The sequence below is a fragment of the Poromitra crassiceps genome, assembly GCF_964638095.1.
Source record: "Poromitra crassiceps genome assembly, chromosome: 12".
NCBI classification, from domain to species: Eukaryota; Metazoa; Chordata; class Actinopteri; order Beryciformes; family Melamphaidae; genus Poromitra; species Poromitra crassiceps.
In genome coordinates this window covers 8,267,964-8,288,363 of record NC_139632.1, presented here as the reverse complement: position 1 = coordinate 8,288,363, position 20,400 = coordinate 8,267,964, and the positions used below count along the sequence as shown (strand labels likewise).

General features: G+C 42.6%; 1 protein-coding gene across 1 annotated transcript in view; it reads left to right on the top strand.

Moving 5' to 3' along the window:
- crb1 (crumbs cell polarity complex component 1) overlaps positions 1-20,400 on the top strand; it is a gene marked incomplete at both ends in the record, with an annotated part of 55,380 nt that overhangs the window by 9,195 nt on the left and 25,785 nt on the right. The window lies entirely within an intron of this gene.

The following is a 20,400-nucleotide window of genomic DNA, read 5'->3' as shown; positions in this document are numbered from 1 at the left end:
TTAAGGATGTAAGGATTTGAACAAGAGTCCAATTTCATGGAAGGCCTTTTTTGTTTGAGATGCAGTTTCTCATCGTTCCTCTCACCGATTCACAATTTCACAACCTTAGACAGGATGTGCATCAGGGCATTCAATTCCTGAAATGTAACCTTTTCTAGTTGTATAAATATGTTTGCACGTTAAATAAATACTGTGACGACAAGTTACTGACATGGTGGTGAATGTGAAGTTGTTTAAAGGGGACCTACTATGCCTTTTACCTATTTCAGTTATTTATATATTGTGTTATGATGTCAGATATCTATGGCTAAACATAGTCAAAGTTCCAAAACTTGAGGTTAACATGCAGAAATGCTGCCTTTAAGTCAAAAGCCCTCACAGAAGGTGATTAACAGCTGAGCTGAAGGAGAAATTAGTTCTACTGAAAAACAACTAAAACTAAAATAGAAGAACTGCAGTGTGTTAGGGAGTACACATACTGTGACAGAGGACTAAAGAGAGGATTTACTGTCTCTAAGGAAACCAGAAAATTTCACTTTTGAATACCGTAGCTGAAATCAGAGAATTAGGACATTTTCCTTAAAGAAATGTCTCTAAATGATTAATAGATCATCAAAATAGGCAATTAATTTAATATTTGGCAATTCATCTATGAATTGACTAATCGTTGCAGCTCTTAAGTTTAAGTAAGTAAGTATTTAAATAAGTTTTTATAAAATGTATTTTCATGTATTTTCAAAATACAAAATACGTATTTGTATCTCAAATACATTTTCAGACAGGTATTTTGTATTTGTATTGTGATACATTTTTTGAGCAAGTATTTGTAATTTGTATCAAAATACTTTATGATGTATTTTCGCCCATCTCTGAATATGGGTAGGCTTACTAGGCTAGGCCTATACTTTATTTTCTTGACAATTTAACATTTTGATATGAACAAGTACACTTCACTATAAAACTAATTAGTAGTGTGATGCTAGTTCAGTACAACTCCACTGTTAGTCTTGTTGTCTGCTCTGTTCAGTCAGACTCAGTCATGTTTGTCACATTCAGTGTGCTGAAGAGCTGCAATAAACCTTATTTTTGTAGATTATAGCACATTGCAGAAGCAGGATTTATATATTTTTTCTGAGGCTTGAATGAATATTTTCACAGAAATATAGGCTAGGCCTATACAATTTTTGTTATATATTTTTCTGACATTTACTTTTATGAAGAAGTATACCTGGCACTTTGCTGGTAGTTTATTATTTACAGTTTTAAATACTGCTGTTGTCTGCTGTGTTCAGACTTGAGACTTGTTTGCCACATTCAGGAAGTGCTGTCTGACAGTTGCTATGTGAAAACCTTTTTCTTTTGAATGTTACAGAACTGCAGAAGGATTTATGTTTTGATTTGAGGGTTGAATGATTTCACACAAATACAGGCAGGCTAGGCCTATGTATTTATTTTGGTTTACAATTAATAAGCAAGCACGTGCAATTTTTGATTCCAAAATAGTGCACTTTAGTGAATGATTTTGTGTTTGCCCTGGTACCTGTCGCTGTCACCTTTTTTCACAGGTATGGATGGATAAGACATTTCTGTTTAAAATGTATGATGATATTGAGCACTTTCTGAATAAAAAAAGGAGTTGACTTGATATATCTGACTGCTGTTATTAATTGATGAGAAAGTAGCCATGTGCAGTAATATAGAAAATTGAGGATGTGATACTTTGAGCTGCATCGTGATGCATCGTGATGCATCGTTTAATCGAATCGAATCGAATCGTTGACAGATGAATCGTAATCGAATCGAATCGTGAGGCCAGTGAAGATTCACAGCCCTAATATCAACAGAATTAATCGAAATTTTGGTTAAGTTTTCAGGGTATTTTTTTTTGCCACTGAAAATGATGAAGTTTGATTTTTTTATATTCAGAGATAGTTTATTTATGTTAAACCATGCTGCATATGCCATTAGGCCAGTATTTGCTTTTTTGATCAGAGAAGGGAAATTGGAGTGAGAGAGGAGAAGAGTTGTGTCGTCAGCAAACATTATAGGAGAAAGCAGGTTAGAGGCATTAAACATATCGTTTATATAAATCAGAAAAAGCAAAGGCCCAAGGATTGATCCTTGGGGTACCCCACACAGGAGCTCGGCTTTATCGGAACAGCAACCCTTTACAAATACAGTCTGTGTTCTATTGGAAATATAGTTTTTTAGCCATTTGAGGGTAGTATCATGGAAACCATATTTATTCAGCTTTTCTAACAAGATACTATGATTGACAGTGTCGAAGGCTTTTGAGAAGTCAATAAAAATACTACAACAGAATTCATTGTTTTCTAGTGCAGAGGTTACTTTGTTAGTCAGGTGAAGTAGGGCCATATAAGTAGAATGGTTTTTTCGGAAACCATACTGGTGCTTATAGAGAATTGTGTTTAAGTCTAAATGGCAGAGGATACGTTTGTATACTAGTTTTTCTAAAATTTTTGAAAAGCAAGGCAAGATAGAAATAGGTCTATAGTTATTGAAACACTGTGGATCATCAGATTTGAATAAAGGAATCACTTTGGCAATTTTCAGATCATCTGGCACAATACCTGTTTTGAGTGACAGAGAGAAGATATGGACTAGGGGCTGCAGTATATACTCTTTCACCTGTTTAACAAGGAACGCAGGGATCTTATCATGACCAGACGATGACATTTTTAGATCATCAATTAAGTTGCTTATTTCTTGGGTGTCAGTGGGATCAAAGGAGGAGACATTTGGAAAATCTCTTGTGATGAAGTTGACTGGGTTACCTCGACAGGTGGGAATTTTGTTTGCTAATTTGTTTCCTATATTGACAAAAAAGTAATTGAATTTTTGAGCTATGTCAAATGGGTTGTCAAAGGAATTTTTTCCTTCCAGGAGGACTGGAGGCAGTTCTGATGAAGTCTTCCCTCTCTGTAGTAACTGATTAATTACTTTCCAGGTGTTTTTACTATCATTTGAGCATTTTTGAAATTCCTCATTAAAATATTTCTTTTTGGCCGATCTGATGGAATGATTATATTTGTTTCGAAGGAGTCTATATTTATCGTGCGAGGAAGGAGTGGGATTTGAAATATATTTATTGTACATTTTATTATTTTTCTTCAGCAATTTCAGTAGGTCAGGTGTAAACCAAGGCTTTTTAATGTCCCGACTGTGCCTTTTAGTGGAACTACTACTGGGGAAGCATTCTATATACGCGGATTTGATGATTTTCATGAAGTGCTGATATGCAGTGTTAGCATTGCTCTCACTATATAATTCATTCCATGAGTTATTGGCCAACATATTCCTGAATTTATCGATGTTAGTTTTGGTCATGATTGTTTTATAAATAATTTTCTGGGTATGATTGGCTCTATTAATCTTAGGAGAGAAGTGAAATATGGGAAAGTGGTCCGATAGGTCAGAGTACAAAATTCCAGATTTAATATCATCATTCAGAGAGTTAGTTAAAATGTTGTCGATCAGGGTTTCTGACGTTTCAGTTACACGAGTGGGTTTATGGATGAGAGGGAAGAAGTAGTTAGAGTATAGGGCATTGAGAAAGTCCCCAGTTGAGTTTTCGGATTTGTTTGTAAGTAGGTAATTGTTATAGTCCCCTATAGGATAAAGCAGGGTTTATTTTCTTTACTAATCAATTCCAACGAGCTGAGCAGACATTTGTTAAAATCCTTGATGGCTGAGTCAGGAGGGCGGTAAACGGCACCAACAATAACATTTTTGCCAGTAGAGGCACCAGCTAGCTCCACAAAGACGGATTCAATTTCCGGCAAGTCAGCATTCAGGCAGAGATCTCCTCTGATTTTATATATAAGAGTACTAGTATCGTTAATTCCTTAACGATACCCATCCCTATGCACATGTGTGAGAGGAGTCATTTACACACACACAACTCGCTGATGTGTTTTGCATCTGCTGCCTGTTGAAGGCATTGTGTACGCATGTTTTGTTAGTGCTTATTGTGATCGTTCTGGAAATATGCTGACTGACAAGAAAGTCACCGACACCGACAGTCCTTCAACGAGCTCACACTCGCCTGCAGTCTGTGAGCTGAAGAGACGGTTCGGCTCCATGGAAATTGTTGCTCAACAAAGCATGGAAGGGAGTCGACTGGATGCTCACCTTTCATCAGAAGAACAACAAAGCTTTGAAGTGAGTTGACCTTTCATCAGAAGAAACCATTCTTACAACAGGATGCAACAGTGTCATCACTTCCCTGATCCACCTATACTACCTCTTAAGCCATTTAGAATACAGAAGTAACAGAAGTAGAAGGTGAATCAGAATGGAATCACCTGTGTCGACTCACCTTATACTTAAAATTCCAGTGCAGTGATACCTTTAATCTGTGGTTTACTTTGATATATAGTAAAGGTGGCCATTATGAAGTATTTAAAAATTACATTGTTACATTAAACCCAATCTCATAGTGTCAAGATGTATGAATTAATCAATTAGCCATTACATACCGTAGGCTACCTGAAGAAGAGTGGAAATAGGAATTGATCATTTTCATAGCAGCCATTTTGTATCTCAAAGGCAGGGTTAACACAGGTGTAACCAAAACATTAATGATGGTTTCCCATATCATTGATGTTTTCCAATGTTGGGGCTCACATTAATGTTTTGGTTGCACCTGTGTTTACCCTGCCTTTGAGACACAAAATGGCCGCTGTGAAAAGGGTCCATTCAACTTATCATGATGAAAAGTGTGTAGCTACTGTGTGATACCACTTTACCATTACATCTACAGAGAAGAAACGTGCTCACACTCCTAAAGCTGTTACACTGGAGGGGGCGGGATGAATAGCATTGATGTACCACAGCAAAACAAAGGAATGACAGTATCAATCTCATCAATCTCTCAGATGGTGTAAGACTTGTGATGACTGGATCTTATCTCTCAGGTGGTGTAAGACTTATGATGACTGTATCTTGTGCAAGAGAAGAGTTCCGTGTTCCACCCAGTCACATTCTGTTTCAACTGGGTGAGGCTCTTCATTTTCCATGGAAGCAAAGCGGCTGTTATCGTGTTCTGATTCCCCGGAAACACAGGAACAAGATGAGCCGGCACAAAAATTTGGCTGGGATGATTGAAGTTTGTAATATAAAAATAATTTATTATAAAACCTGCTGAGGTACAGTACAAAAATAAATGAAAGCAATAAGCTACAAAAATGCGCTGTTAGAATATAATTGGAGTAAGAAATTCTCCATTGAAAATGAGCCGCACCCAAATCCTGTCTCTCAGACTGACCCAGTTAGCTGACAGACGGTTTTGAGTGAGACTAATCTCCAATGCCCCAATGTCTGTTTATAACAATCAATGATTTCCTGCTTCAGGGTGTTTTTCCATACACACATATAGTCAAACATAAGAATGCATAATCTACGTCACAGGATCCGGAGTTCAACTAAAGTACCTTCTGTGGTTAAACCATACATCGCTTCTTGTAAGGCCCCCCCGTCTATCGACTCCACTTTCCCTGAAAAGGAGCGAGGACAGGAAGTCTCCACTCGCAGCAGGAAGCCTGTGCAACTCTGTGCAGTTCTGCATCCTGCAAACATGTATACTTCTCTGTAAGCATAATCATATACACAAAGGAAGTCATTTTATAGGCTATTTATCTCCAATATACTTAATAATGGAGGAGTCTGGGACAAAATTGTTGCTTTTTCCAACACTGTGCACAGACAAATCTTGGCCAGTATACTATGTTCCCAGGGTTCAGCATTCCCAGGGTCCAATGTTCCCAGGGTTCAGTGTTCCCAGGGTTCAGTGTTCCCAGGGTTCAGTGTTCCCAGGGTTCAGTGTTCCCAGGGTCCAATGTTCCCAGGGTTCAGTGTTCCCAAGGTTCAGTGTTCCCATGGTCCAATGTTCCCAGGGTTCAGTGTTCCCAGGGTCCAATGTTCCCAGGGTTCAGTGTTCCCATGGTCCAATGTTCCCAGGGTTCAGTGTTCCCAGGGTCCAATGTTCCCAGGGTTCAGTGTTCCCAGGGTTCAGTGTTCCCAGGGTCCAGTGTTCCCAGGTTTCAGTGTTCCCAGGGTCCAATGTTCCCAGGGTTCAGTGTTCCCAGGGTTCAGTGTTCCCAGGGTTCAGTGTTCCCAGGGTTCAGTGTTCCCAGGGTCCAATGTTCCCAGGGTTCAGTGTTCCCAGGGTCCAATGTTCCCAGGGTTCAGTGTTCCCAGGGTTCAGTGTTCCCAGGGTCCCTTGTTCCCAGGGTTCCCATCCCATTCTCATATTGTGCTAGAAAAGGCCACTTTGCGGGTCAAATTGGACTTTTCTTCTTTTTTAACTCACCAGAAAACACTCCCACACAATATAGTGTTGACCTCATAACATATTATTCATTCATAACCACAAATTCTACATTTACTTTTGTTTTCTTTTTTCTTTCTTGAAATGGGTCAAATTTGATCCGAACACAATATGACGGTTAGGCTGTGTTAACAGAATACTGCACTGGGGAACATAGGACCCTGGGAACTTTGAACCCTGGGAACATTGAAATGACCCCCAATCTTGAGTATTAATAAGAGCATGGCGTATACATGCTGGCTGTGTTGATTTCAACACTTTCAGAGGTAAATCAACACTGACAATTTATCACCAGTTTTGAATGGACCATTTCTCATTTCTGTTCATTTTCTCTCAGTTCATGGACCACACACAGCTTGGTGATACTGCAAAGATTGACTGCAGTGCCAACGATTTATTATCAGCCTAGAGGAAGAAATATAAAGCCCAATTTATGCTTTGTCTGCAGAAACCTTTGAAACGGTCGCCGACAGAAATGAGGACTTGAGTCGACACTTTCAAGTGTCGGCGAGAGGTGTCTGCTACCTAGTGAAATTTCTAGTGTCACTGACTACGTCACATAATGTCGCGCAAGTGTGATTGGCTATATAGACGGGCACGCGCTTGACTTCCTTGTTTTAGTTTTCGCTGAAATGAAATGAATTTTTATCAGCATGTCCTTGATGTATGACTTTGTGAAAATCACAAAGAACACCGTGACCAACTTCCCAGAGAGAGAGGAGATGAGTTGTGTGGTTGTGTGTCGTTATATGCGGCTGCAGTTACATCTTGCCTCCGACGTGGGTTCACTGACAGCATTCCCTCTCTTGGCTGTCTGCACTAGTTCTCTGCCTCCCTCTGTCTATAGCGTCACGTGACCGTGGAGCCGAGGAGAGAAGCATAAATGCAGCAACATGAGCGACACTTTCTTTTTCGTCTGCGACCATGTGCTGAGCGACACTTTCTAATAAGTATAAATTAAGCTTTAGAGCAGCTAAATGCAGTTTGTCTCTTGGTCCTGTGGGTCAAACCAGGTCACAGAATTTCAGATATTAATAAATCATGTGCCACACCTCAACCACATTTGGCCCCCTCTGCCTGTCACCCAACCCATTCTCACTGCGAGCACGTAGCATATTGACGCTTTGTCCGGTCCCTTGTGCGTCGCTTGTTACTAACATGGTACCCTTGAGCGACCCTTGAAACGACTTGGGCTTTCCGACTAAACTCAATGTAAACCCATGGAAGTCATCTTTGACGCTTATGGCAACTGCTCCCCCATTAGCCTAACTGCTCCCCCATTAGTCAACTGCTCCCCCATTAGGGTCTGGGGGGAGGAGCTAACCTCTCCCAGACCCTAACCCTAAACCTAACCTCTCCCACCCCCCACGCCTAAACCTAACCTCCCCCAGACCCTAACCCTAAACCTAACCTCTCCCACCCCCCACGCCTAAACGTGATGTCACTGGTCCACACTTTAACACTCAATAACTGTCAAATTAAATGACAGACTTCAAAACAGTTTACAGTTTTCTGATATACTACTGATGTTCTAATGATACAAAGCTGGTTGAAAATGGGCGGAGTGTTCCTTTAATGGCTCAGAGCCGGCTTCTGCAGGGGAGGGAAATCTCCGAAACGAAATTCAGAATTGTAAATAAGAGTTATTTTTATACTTTCATTGAACAAGCCTTGAAAGACCAACGCTCATTTATCGAGGCACAGTTCACAACTTTTGTTGGAAGACTGGACCAGATTCAGTCAGACAACAGTATGTACGGCAGATATCAAGAAATTGAACCATGAGTGCTCCAAACTCCATAACCAAATCACGAAAGTTGAATCCACAGCCATGGGTAAATATAATGAATTGGAAGCTGCTTTGGCTCAACAAGAAGACCGGTCACGCCAAGATAATATCCGTATCATCGGCATTCCTGAACGTTCCGAGAACACAAATATGCTACAATATATTAACTCATCTATCCCCAAGTGGTTCCCTGCACTTGCCTGTGAAAAGTTTGAGATTATGCGAGCTCACCACATCGGCCTGTCCCGCGAGGGCGCCAGAGGACCTCGCACAATTATCTGCAAGATGCTTCGCTCCACTGAGCGTGATCGCATCCTCAAGGCTGCCAGGGACAAGGACCCCCCTTTGAAGATCAACGACAGGAATATTCGCTTCACAGCTGACTACAGCAACTACACCGTCACTCGACGCCGAGCCTTCTCCGACGTGATGGATGCTGCCAGGAAACAGGGCTTCCAAGCCTTCTTGATCTACCCAGCAAGGTTGAAGCTGTCCGCGGCACTCAACACCACCTGTTCAAGTCAAGTTGCACTTTATTGTCCACAAGGGAAATTCACTTTGTTAAGGTCAGTACAGTGAAACAAGACAATATATAAAAAAGTGAATAGATCACAGCATACAAAATACCACAACAAAATACAGAATTACTCTAAAAGTTCTGTGCACCTGTATGCCTACCTAAAAAAAAGGGGGGGGGGGAGGGTAGCACACAACAGGGCCAGGTTTCCCTGATGGAGGGGAGGGGTGGGGGGCGGGGGGGGGCTGGGGGGGAGGGGGTTAGTGGGGGCTATGTTTGTTAAGGAGCCTAATAGCAGAGGGGATGAAGCTGGCCCTCCCCCTGTTAGTTTTAAATATAGGGGCAGCATATCTCCTACCAGAGGGCAGGATCTGAAAGCAAGTGCTGAGGTTATGAGTTGAGTCCCTCGCGATCTGATTTGCTTTCTTCACCGCCCTCTGGTCATAAAGCCGTTGGAGGGGTGAGCATTTCGCCCCGCAAAGCTTGGACCGCAGGCTAATCACCCTCCTCAGTTTGGCCTTATTGGCCTCTGAGAGACCCTCGTATACCAGGCCAGAAAAGAGAAGTGAGGAGGCTCTCTATGTGGCAAATATAGAAGCTGCGGAGGATGGGAGGGGCTACGTTCAGGTGCCTCAGCCTTCGTAGAAGGTAGGTCCTTTGCTGGCACTTTTTGAAGATGATTTGTGTGTTGTCATTGAAGGTCAGCCCGCTGTCAATGGTGGTCCCGAGGTACTTGTAGCTGCTAACCCTCTCCACAACCTCTCCATTGAGTTTCAGCTGTGGGACATGATCGGCCTTTCTCCGGAAGTCTATGAGGAGCTCCTTTGTTTTTCTCACGTTTATCTGGAGAAAGTGCTCCTCACACCACCACTGGTGCAGATTGTTTGCTTCCTCCTCAAAATGGGCGTGACTGTTGGAAGTGTCAACTAATGCAGTGTCATCTGCGAACTTCACCGCCAAGCTCAAACCATCCGAGCCCCTCAGACTGTTGGTATACAGGGCAAACAGGAATGGTGAAAATACTGTCCCCTGGGGGGCGCCGGTGGATATGAGCACGACAGGAGAGGTGGAGCTGTTGACTTTGACAAACTGCTCCCTTTTAAGGAGGAAGTCCAGTATCCAGAGGATCATGTGGGGATCCACCTGGAGCTCTTGCAGTTTGGCACAGAGAATGTGGGGCTGCATGCAGTTGAATGCAGATGAAAAATCCACGAGCAGGATCCTGGTGTATGCACCCGGCTTTTCTAAGTGACTGTAGGTGGTGTGCAATACAGTCGTCACCGCGTCCTCCACTGAGCGGTTTTGCTGGTAAGCGAACTGCAGCGGATCGAGGGAGGGGATTACTTGTGAAAGGAGGTGGGGCAGCACCAGTCTTTCCAGGCATTTAACCAAGACCGATGTAAGAGCCACAGGTCGATAGTCGTTCAGCTCTACAGGATGTTTAGTCTCAGGGATAGGTCTGATCTCAGAGCACTTCCACAGTGTGGGGATAGTGTTCTCCCAGAGAGAGCGGTTGAATAAATGGCAGAACACGCTAGCTAGCTCATCTGAGCATTCCTTCACCACCCTCCCTTTAATGAGATCAGGTCCCGGGGCCTTCGATGGATTGAGCCTCCTCAGGCCCTTCCTCACCTCCTCCTCCGTGAGGGAGACTGGCTGGCTCCGCCCCTCCTTGATCTCACGCTGGAGTTCACTCCTCAGCTCCTCTGTTGTTGCACTGAAGTCCTGAGTGTCAAACCGACAATAGAAGGAGTTGCGGTCGGTGACAAATGCTCCCTCCTCTCCTTCACTCCTCTGTGTGGTTCTTTTGGTTGAAGCTTTCCCTGTGAGGACAGCGAGTCCTTGCCAGGCCTGCCTCACATTGCCAGTTTGAAACATGGCCTCCACCCGTTCCTTGTAGTGACCTTTGGCTTGGGCTATCTCCCTCTTTAATGTCATTTGCGCGGCTCTTCCCTCTGCTCTGTGCCCAGTAGCGAAGGCTCTGCGCTTAGCCTGGATTGCCCTTTTCAGTTGAGCAGTGAGCCATGGTTTGTCATTTGGGTGGCACTTAACTGTTTTTGTTGGTATTATATTGCTCTCACAATATTGAATATATGCCGTCACTGCTGTGACTGACTGTTCAAGGGAGTGATCCTGTGTGAAAACCGGCCAATCGGTACAGGCAAAACAGCCCTGCAGAGTCTGTATTGCCTCCCTGGACCAAACTTTGAGGATTTGTTTGAGGATGCCATGGAGGCCAAGGACTTTCTGAACACCGATGGAATCGACGGAACGCGCCCCGATGGCTGAGCAGCTCCCTACAGCTGCTGTTGTTATCATCCTTGATGTTTGACGACTTTCATTATCCTTTTTCTTTTCCCCTTCCTTTTGTCTCTCTCATCATGCCCGGGACGCTCTCTATACAGTGGTGAGAACAGTAGCCTAATTTTATATCCTTATGTTATTATGGGATAGCTCAAACTACATATATAACCTCATTCTAATTTAATGTCCATATTATTATTACTAAAAAAGTAAAAATGTCATAGGACATATATATTTTGTTTTTCCTTTTTCCTTTCTAAGAGGTTATCTTTTTACCTGCAGGGGAATGAGCGGTGAGTGACTGTGCATAGCCCGCTTCCCCAGTGTCAGGTGGACTACGTGTTATGGGTGGGGACATTGCTTTAAGTCAATGTAATGGGCTTTTTTGGGTGGGCGACTTTTGTGTTTTTATTTTGTTTGTTTGCTGGGGTTGTGGCGACCCATATTTGGGGAGGAATAGATCTCTTTCTGAAAATATTACCTGTCTAAATTCACTATTGATTTCATGCAGTTTATGCTGGACTGTTATTTCATGTTTCACCCAATCTAGCTCTATGATATGACGGCTATTAAAATTGCGAGTTGGAACACTAATGGGCTCAATGATCAAACTAAACGCACGATGTGTTTAGACTACCTGCGGATACATAATATCGATGTGGCATTTATTCAGGAGTCGCACCTGAGAGACTCAGATGTTAAACGTTTTGCCAATAGACTTTACCACACTGCTGCCTCCTCTTCGTTTGAATTTAGAACACGCGGCTCGCTGGTTGTGCTGAAACGTAATATTTCCCTGTCTATTTTAGAAACGTTTGGCAGCACAGACGGTCGAATCTCTTACCTTAAAACTGTTATTGCGGGGCGCAAAATCTGTTTTATTTCAATTTATGCACCAAATTATTTTTAACCAGATTTCTATAAGAAAGTCACAGAACTTTTATCGGATATGCAAAATTTTGCTCTTATTATAGGCGCAGATATGAATGCTACTTTGAACCCAGTGCTCGATCGTTCTCATGGGGACCAGCATTCTCATAATTTCGCAACAGCTGCTTTCCAAGGTCTCATATCAGATTTCAGCCTGACTGACTTATTTCGTGCAATTAACCCTTCTTCAAGACATTACAGTTTTTACTCTAATAGGTATAAAACATATTCTAGAATAGATTACTTACTAGCTTCTCCAACTGCTATATCACAGCTTCATGATGTAAATATTCTTCCTAATTCACTGTCTGACCATGGAGTAGTTGTTGCGAAATTAACCCTCAGAGACACACCAGTCAGGGCCACAAGATGGCGCTTTAATATAACTTTACTTAAAGGTCCCATTCCGTGCAAAAGCTGTTTTTACTTGTAAATGCATATATACTGCTGTCAGCCCTCCCTGTAATGAGTGGTCACAAGCTCAGAACTGCCACAGTTGGATTTGTCCCTATCCAGCTTCCCCCTGCAGTCTCCTCCAAGCCACACCCCCAAACGCTTTGTTTGCCCAGAGGGGAATTGGGACGTCACGAGCTTCCTCACGCATACTGCGCGGGTCTCTCTCACACAAGCTACCTGCACCATTTTGTCTATAGCCACAAAATTAACACTTCTAGCTGGAGCGACGCCAACTGTACGTGATCCAGCAACTGCGGAGGTGCATGGTAAGTCTAGGCATTTTGAGATGTCCTCTTTAGCGTAGCAACGTTAAGTTAACGATAGCGTTAGTTGTAGACACAACCTAGCGTGCTGGTCCACAGACGCTAATCTGATTGGCCGCTGGGAGCCTGGGGCGGGCTCTCCCTCAGCGGCCAATGGGAACTGTTAGTTCTGAATATATTATAGAAACAAACCATTCTTGGGACGAGGAAGGGACAACTCCGTCACGACAAACGGGGTTGCTATATTTTCGACAAATTAATCCAGAATCATGTTTTATGGACCAGAGACACACGTTTTTAAGAGGTTACAGCTGCACGAATTGGGACCTTTAAAAACAATGCTTTTTGTGAATACTTAAAAACTGAACTTAATACATTTCTGTCTGAAAATGCTGGTTCTGTTGAGGATCCACGCATACTTTGGTATGCAATCAAAGGTTGTATTAGAAACACTTCTATTTCTTTCTCTTCTAACCTTAATAGGACTAGATTGGGTGAATTATCAGAACTTGAATTAAAACTGCAGAATATGGAAGAAGAACAACTACATTTGGGTTTCTCAGAAGAAAGGAAAAAAGCAATGGATTCAGTCAGGATGGATCTAAACTCCCTCTTGAGGTCTAGAGCAGAATTTCAAATTCACAGAACAAGAAGGAATTACTATTTCAATGGGGCCAGACCCAGTCACCTTCTTGCATTGAGATTGCAGAAAAACGACAAATATTCAAATATAACAACAATCAGATCAGAACGCGCCCTTCTATCGGACCCTAAAGAGATTAATACAGAATTTCGTTCTTTTTATGCTTCATTATATTCTTCAGAAATTTCACTAGATAAAGTTAACTGTAAAAAATTCTTAAGTAACTTGAGACTTCCCTGTCTTACTCAAGAGGAAGCTAAAGATCTCAGCAGACCGATCACCCTGACTGAATTACATAAGGCTTTAACTGGAATGAAAAAGGGAAAATCCCCTGGCTGGGACGGGAGACCCCCTGAGTTTTATATTACTTTTTGGAATGAAATTGGGCAACTTTTTTTGGAGATGATTCTTGCTTCTATTGAAAACGGCTCTTTTATCAGGGATGCCAACTCTTAATAGCTGTGTTACCTAAACCTAATAAGGACCCCACATTGTGTAGTAATTATAGCCCTCTGTCCATTTTGAATACAGAAATTAAAATATATGCAAGAGTATTAGCCACCCGGGTAGAATCACATATGACAAATCTAGTTCATCATGATCAGACAGGTTTCATAAAAACCAGACTAGCATCAGACAACATGCGTCGTCTGTTGCATGTTATCCATGCTGCCAGAGACATCGACTCACCCTGTGCTGTTTTATCTTTAGATGCCGAGAAAGCATTTGATCGGCTAGAATGGGACTATTTATGGATGGTTCTTGAGAGGTTTGGTTTGATTTGATTTGATACTTTATTGTCCACCATGGTGGAAATTTTTCTTTGGCTTCTCTTCCCATCAAGATACATTGTGCACAGTCAGCACACCATAAAACATAAAGACATAGAACATAAAACACACATGTACAAGTTAAGACATAGATAGTGCAAATAAACATATGATTCCAAATACAAACACCTAACTAAAAATGGCTTCCTACCTATCTAAAATACCAGTCATATACCTACCTACCTAAAATATTACAAATACAATACCTAACTAAAATGGCTTCCTAATTCCTAACTATCTAAAATACCAGTCATATACCTACCTATCTAAAATATTACATAGCGCAGCAGTGACAGCACACAGGACAGTTCATTTATTTAATGACCGTATGGCACAGGGGATAAATGAGTTTTTGTAAATGTTCCGGTTGGCCCTTGGGACCCTGAATCGACGACCGGATGGAAGCAGCTGGAATGCAGAGTTCAGTGGGTGCGAGGCATCACCACTGATCTTCCTTCCTTTCCTGATAACAGCCTTTTCAAAAATGTTGGAAAGCTGTTTTTGTGTTTTGCCAACAATTTTACTTGCTATTTTAACTATTCTCGAAAGTTTGTTTTTGCTCTTTACGTTCAGGTTGCCGTACCAGGCGGTCATATTAAAAGACAGGACTGATTCGACCAGACTGCTGTATGCCGTTTGGAGAATGTGTTGGCTGACACCAAAACTCCTCAGCTTCCTGATTAAAAACAGACGCTGATTGGCTTTCTTATATATATACAGTAGTCTGTGTTCTCATTAAAGGTCAAAGTCTGGTCAAAGATTGTCCCCAGATACTTGAACTGTTTGACCTTTTCCACAGGCTGGTTACTGAGCATGATAGGGACCATGTTACTTTCCCCTGGTTTTGTTTGCATAATGAGTTCCTTTGTTTCGTTTTGATTCAGATTTTATAAAACTCACTCAGATACTTTATGGTAACCCCTCTGCAGGCCCGCGGGAAGTAGGGGTGCTGCAGGTGCTGCAGCACCCCCTAGATTTTTTCCAAAAAAAAAAAAAATTTTTTTTTTTACAAATGTAATTAAAAATATTTTGCAGTGCACTATGTTCCTTTCTTGTTTAAGAATGTTTCGGGAAATGAAAATGTAGCCTATTTAAATAGAATTATCAACAATAACAATCAAGGAAGTTACATGCTTGTAGGCTATAGAGAAGAAGAAGAAGCGTGCATGCACGCACATGTTGTGTTGAACCAACCAACAACCAATACGAATTGTTTAATCTGGCAATAAAGAAATGTGAACTTGACATGCTATTTTAATAGCCTACTCAAACATGCACCTCCCACTATACAGCAAAGAGAGGAGTCAATGTTTCTTGATATATGCCATTCAGATCAGAATAGTTAGTCTAGTCATTAAGTTTGCTGATAATATTTCTGTCATGTTAAGTCTGTGTCATGTTAACTGGTGTATTCAGAGCAAATAGGGAGATATAGAGCATTATCATCATGCTATATATCTCCCTCTTTGCTCTGAATGAGTGAGAAAAGGAGAAAATACTGAATAATTACATCACAATAGTATCCTAATGTTAATTTAAAATGAGATATTCCTCTAAATATGGCAAAAAAATGTAAAAAAAAAAACGTCAAATTTTTTTTCGGCGGGGCCCGCTAGGGCCCCACCGAGAGTCCCTTCCTCCCAGCACCCCCTGCTTAAAATGACTTCCAGCGGCCCTGCGACTACGTACAGTTATGTACATGCATCTATTCTAAACGTGCATGTGTTCTTCTCACACACACCCTCTAAACACGCACGCACGCACGCGCACACATACACACACACACACAACCTCCATGCCAAAAACTCAGTCTCCTAGGGCGACGCTCTCAAGATCAAAGAGAACACCGGCCTATATATTTCACTGGTTGAATTGTTTTTTCCCCCCATAACTTTATTAAACGTTTTCTTTCATAGTTTTAGAAAGTCGTTAAGTCTTAAAACTCTTCCCCCGACTCGCTTCATTTTGTTTATAGAGTACTAAATAGTTTTGTATGGGTATGACATGATGATATGGTGTAATTAATGGGAATTGACAGCTTGTCTTTTCCTGTAGACTTTCAGAGATCAGAGGTTCTCTTGTCCTCACAGGTTTCACATTGGATTCCATTCAGAGGGTTTGTTGAGTCGTTACGATCAAATCACTGATCCATTTAATGATTACTGCCTTTAGCCAGGCAGTAAATCATACAAGTGGCTCAGCAAACAAACTTATTTACTCAAGATAACAGTGAACAACTGTCAACCGTTTCAATGCAAGGACACACTTAGGGAGACATGAGAAGTCCACGAAAGACAAAATCATATAGTTTGTAAATGTGTCATCATAATATACTGTATATCATCGTCTCCCACGTGCTACGTCCTGCCGTTGAAGCTCCCCGCTGTCAGGTGAAAAGAAGAGGCTGGCAACTGCACATGTCTCTGGGGGGAGTATGTGTGTGTTTACGGCTCTCCACCAGATCGGCAGAGGGGGTGGGGCAGCGACCGGGGCAGCGGGGAGAATCGGCCAAGTACATTTGGGGAGAAAAGGGTGTGTGTGTGTGTGTGTGTGTGTGTGTGTGTGTGTGTGTGTGTGTGTGTGATTTCAAAATCACTGTACTGTCATGTTTGATCTGAAGCAACACGTGACTCGGTCCAACAGCACCGTTTCAGAACCGTTGCTGATCCACAGCAGATTGTGTTCATGTGAGAAACAAAGTGAGTTGATCCTCTGATTAATATGTACGGCATGTCCAGTGTGTCATTAATACCCCGCTGATTAAAAAAACACCAGACACTCAAGTGTGGAGGAATAAAATGCCTCAGATCATGACTGACTTCGGGCAGCCGCATGCAGTCGCCATGGCGATAGGTCCAACGCAGAAGCCAATCTGTGGAATTGGTTACCATGGAAGCCAGCGATGCTTTGTGAGGCCCTTAAACTGTCTCCTAAATGTCCTTGTGCTGCTGACGACAATGAGCGGCCCGGGGAGAGAACGAACGCCTTTTCTCTCCAAGCAGAGAGAAAGGAGCTGACGTGACAATGCAAAGCGTGCTTGTTCCATTGATACACACACTGATATATTACACACGTCGTTATCTGTTGTAGCCGACAGAGGTTAAATGGGGTCGTTCAAGGCGCAGGGATTGTTTTGCTTATATTCACGTCGATTCTTGAAGAATGTGACCTGCTGCTGGAAAATGAGCTGCACACAACTTTCTGAACCCAGAAATTTCTTAACTTTAGAATAGCTGGATTTATTTATTTAAAGACCCCTGGCAAGCAAAATGCACCAAAACCTTCCAACGATATTATTTAGGGTCCTATGTGACTAATTGTAAGCCTCAAAAAGTTGGAGACATTAGTTTGAACCAAGCAACCTGTTTTATGGTCACTCATGATTCAGTAGGTCACAGGTTGGCCTGGTTCCAACCTTAAAACTCGTTATATAAGTATTTATCGAAATGTCTATGGATAAAATGAATGCGGAACTTACTTCCGGGGGAAAATGACGTCACGAAAAGTCACGTGACTGTTGAGATCTATCTAGCTTCAGCCCTAAAACCCTTTCGGTCAGCCTTATGTATCTTTTGTTTTGTTTTTTCTGTTTTTTTCCTATTCTGTGAATATTCTTTTCTTTCTGATCGAAATAAACTAACTAACTAACTAACTAACTAACTATTGCGGAGCATTCTACAGACAGCTGCTGCACCGTACACGCCCACATTATTCCATCAGAGAAAAGTAGTGTTGGAGTACTCGAGACCGGTCTCATCTCGGACTCGCCCTCCATCGGTCTCGATCTCGGGCAAGCCGGACTCGGGATTTTATTTCAAGACCAGCCGAGACCACAACTGCAGTGACATCATTACCGTGATTGGGTGTAAAATTTCAATCACTTCAATCGCAAACCAATAACCTTGCGGGTTGAAAGCTTCTAACGCTGTAGCCACTCCCCTCACGTTCATGCACAAAGGAAGACAACACAGGTCAACAAGGTGGCTCGAGAGATGTCGTCCATCATAATTTAGCAGCAGGAAGGTGTTTTTATGCTTCATTCTGTCCACTGTGTTGAGCCTTTCAGAAGGTCAGTGATATGGAACTAAAGTGTTTCAGATCAAAGGATTGCATTCTGTACAGCCATTTATATTTGACTATCATTCCTAAATAATGATTCATTTCGTTGTTAGCAGAGCAATGGTGTAAAGGTTAAATGGTCACGTTGTGTGTAAAGGGTCTTGAAAATGGTCTTGCATTTGTCTGGTCTTGGTCTTGTCTCGGTCTCGGGTTAGGTGGTCTCGACTCCAACACTAGAGAAAAGCCTTCAGAGCAGAGTTGAATCGCATTGAGACCATAGAGAGATTGCAGCTCCTAATTTTATATACTTGGCAACATTCAATTCTGTTCAAATTGGACTGGGTGTCTTAACTCATTGAATGCCATGGACGTCCTTCGACGTCCAATTAAATAGTGACGTAGAATGCCACGGACGTCCTTCGACGTCCAATGCGTTTTTTGACGGTGGGACGTCGATCAAAGCCTTCCGCAGCTCCTGTACAACTATAGTAGCTATTGGAGGTGTATAACCTATTTTACGGACTCATTAGGTGGCGACAGTGCTTGCTCGGTGCAGTCCAGATTAGAGACAGGTCCGAGAAACAGCCTAAAAGCCGTGGATCAAAGACAACCCGATGCATGCTCCCAGAGCCATTTGCTCTGTCGCGGGAGCTGACATTGGCTCCGAACAGGAGTCAATCCGCGCTCACAACTGAGCCCCTCTGTCCCTGTCTGTCTGTCTGTCTGTCTGTATAGTTTCTCCACGCGATTAGCAGACAGGAAAGCAGCCCCTGACGCCAAACCATTCAGCAATCCGGGTTGGCTCTTCCCTGCTGTGGCGCTGAGAGCCGACAGCAGCACACAAACGCAGCACTCCGAAAATATAATGGTTGCGTGAGGCTGTGTGCAGTGTGGGGAGGAGTTTACGGGGGGAGGGGGGGAGGGGGGTGGTGCACGCAGGGCATCACACAACAACTACGTCACTACATCAGAAAATATTATCTTCAGACTCAGTGAATGTGCTTGAAATGCTGCATTTCACAAAAGGCGGATTATCTCAGCTAATAATTTGAAAAGCCTGAAAACGCTGAAAACAACCTATCTTCTCCGGCTCATAACTAAAGAACGGAAAATGGTATCAATAAACTTTTTTTTGCTGATGATACAATAGAGCCAGCTCGTTCTTGTGCGTGTTCGGTGTTTACATAGTAATATCACACAATATTCTGTGGGCCTCGAGAAATCACTGAAAACGCTCTGAAAACTCTGGCACTGGGAGCATCCGTTCTCCAAAAGTGGCTGGCACTGAATGAGTTAATAACAAAAATTCCTGTGGTGTGACAAACTCAAAACACATTATGTAAATATATTTATATTTGGTTTTCAGGGACTTTAACTCATTGAATGCCATGGACGTCCTTCGACGTCCAATTAAATAGTGACGTAGAGTGCCACGGACGTCCTTCGACGTCCAATGCGTTTTTTGACGGTGGGACGTCGATCAAAGCCTTCCGCAGCTCCTGTACAACTATAGTAGCTATTGGAGGTCTATAACCTATTTTACAGAACCCTTAGGTGGCGACAGTGCTCTCCAGATTACAGAAATGTCAGGAATACACAGCCTGAAATAGCCTTGATGAAAGAGAACCCGCTCATGCTGCACTCCAGAGCCATGTAGATTGTTCTGGCTGCAACTGACGGGGGCTGCGAACACAGTCAATCCGCGCACACAACTGAGTCCTTCTGCCTCTGTCTGTCTGTCAGCATAGTTTCTCCACATGATTAGCCGCTAGAAAAGCAGCAGCGCGACACTGAAAAGCCAAACCTTTCACTGCAGTCCGCGTGTGGCTTCTCCATGTTGCGCTGCCTGGGAGGCGGCGCTTCCCAGGCTTCCTAGACGCTTGGTGCGAGGCTGTGTGTTACTAGTGTGGGGAGGAGTTTTCAGCTGAGGGGGGGGAGGGGGGGTGGGGCACGCAGGGCAGGACACAACTACACCACATCACTACATCAGAAAATATTACCGTATCTAGAGTCAGTGAATGTGCTTGAAATGCTGCATTTCACAAAAGGCTGAATATCTCAGCTTATAATTTGAAATGCCTGAAAACGCTGAAAACAACCTATCTTCTCCGGCTCATAACTAAAGAACGGAAAATGGTATCAATAAACTTTTTTTTGCTGATGATACAATAGAGTCTCCTTGTTCTTTTTGCGTGTTCGGTGTTTACATAGTAATATCACACAATATTCTGTGGGCCTCGAGAAATCACTGAAAACGCTC